The following is a 2,333-nucleotide window of genomic DNA, read 5'->3' on the forward strand; positions in this document are numbered from 1 at the left end:
TGTAAATGTGTCTGTCTGACATGGGCACAGCATCTGGCATCTCTTCACAGAACCCACCCCTGAAGCACCCCCCATTACGAAAGCCTTACCACCTTAACCCAATACGTGTGGTTACTCAGCCTACATAAATTTGGGACCCCAAGAGCAGTCCAAGTTTCCCACTCCAAGTCTGTGTACCAACTATGCCAAATCACTCCCCAGCAACAGCCAAGAGTGCAGCAGTGCCCCTCTTCTGCCTCCATTCTCATGCATCAGTGTCTACACAACGACAACGTAGGATGTGTAGGTCACAAGTTGACCATGCACGGCCTTATCAACACAACTTGGAGACCATCTTCTTCTACACCAGGGCACAAACCCCAGGTCAAATAAGACATAGCAAAAGGGATAGGAGTACTTACAAGTATAGGCAATGGGATCAGATGTACAGTTCATGTTTTTTCCAGTCAATATAGATGAAGCAGAGTGGTGAAAGGTTGGTTTATCAAACAGACCATTTCCTTTTAAACAGAAAACCAGTACAGTATCTTCCTACCCATAGTTATTTATAATATTTATATTTTGTCCTAAAATCTCATGGCACTATGATAAATATCTCTGCTTTGTATTTCAGACATTTAAAGTTTCCACACATAGATCAAATTTTCCTTGAAAACACATCGAGTTGCTGAAAGTTCATGAAGTATTCACCAGAACATGATTTATAAGACTCTGTGCATGTCTGAGAGAGGAATAATTGATTAATCTCCTGCATGTATGGTTAATGAGTATTAGTGAAACAATCTTGTTAAAAGAGACACCAGTGTATACAAATGCTTTGCTAATAGTTTTCTTGCCACAGCCTGTGAATTCAGACTATAAGATCATTACTGAAGCTCGTTAGATTGGCAGTTGTCTTTCTAGAAATCGCAGCATCATAGAAGGGTTTGGGTTGGAATGGACCTTAAAGATCATCTAGTTCCAACCCCCCTGCCATGGGCAGGGACACCTTCCACTCGACCCCAAGCCTCATCCAGCCTGGCCTTGAACACTTCCAGGGATGGGGCATCCACAGCTTCTCTGGGCAACCTGTCCCAGTGCCTCACCACCCTCTCCGGGAAGAACTTCTTCTTGATATCTAATTCTCCCCGCTATCAATGAGTCAGTTGTAACTTATTTACAAGATATATCATGCGCCCCATTATTTTAAAAGAAATTACTGAACATCGTGTCTGTGTATAGCTGGAGCTGAGTATCAGGAAAAAGAAGAGGAAGAAAATGAACACTGTATGCAAAACGCATTAATACTACAAAATTTACATGTAGAGCCTTAGGCTTATATGATGTTTTGCTTACCATATTTACTGTTCTGCTTCAACCTTCACCTTGTATAATGCTTCTTCAGCCTCAGCAATGCAATTCTGTCTCTAAAAGCTATTTCCTACAAGGAGGAATGGCAAACAGTTCTAGTAGACTTACTCTCAAGTGTGAATGTGATCAGAATTAACCTCAGATTACACCACATTATAAACTATTTGGAACAGAGTCTCTTATTTTCTGTACTTTTACATGGGACACTGGCATATTTAGCCTGTACACCAAAGTGACCAGGTCAAACCTGAATAACAATAGACCAGAATGTAAATATATGACTTTAAGATCCCTAACAAGATAAAGTCAGTGTTAACTACTTGCCTTCCAATGAAGACACTGCAATTTTATTTTTCTGCCATGAGTTTCTCACATCTTTCTGCCACTGAGATGATATCCTTTTCATGCACATAGTAATTTACTCAACATACTCTACCAAACGATTTTTCTATTTAGAATAATTTTTTGTAATATTATAACAAAATGATTGTTTCAGTTTCTATAACAGTTTTACAAGTTTTGGCAAAACCCAAGTTAAAACAGTTTTCAAATAGCACAGACAGTCTCCAAGCAGTGTATAACTACAAGTCTGCGAATTATACATACTTTTGAAATACTACTCTTTTATATAAAAATCAGGTCACCACAGGAAAAACAGTAAATTATGAATCATCATAACTGTATTTTTTATTCATCAGGTGTGAGTACTGAAAAGTTTTAAAGAAATCTATCATAGACTGATATACTTTAATTTCTCAGTAACATTATGATTGACACTGCAAAAATTATTATTAAAAAATGTATCATGAAAATGGATTTATTATCAAAATTTATTATGAATTATGAAAATAAATGGAAAATTAAAATTTGACCTATTGGCCTACATAAGCTTACCCATGGAGAATTGCAACCAATGTTATCGATCAGTTATTATCTCAGTACAAAACATAAGCTCTGGGAGGAGTCGCATCATTTCTTTTTGT

The sequence above is a fragment of the Eurypyga helias genome, unplaced genomic scaffold (assembly GCF_000690775.1).
Source record: "Eurypyga helias isolate BGI_N326 unplaced genomic scaffold, ASM69077v1 scaffold13304, whole genome shotgun sequence".
Taxonomy (NCBI): Eukaryota; Metazoa; Chordata; class Aves; order Eurypygiformes; family Eurypygidae; genus Eurypyga; species Eurypyga helias.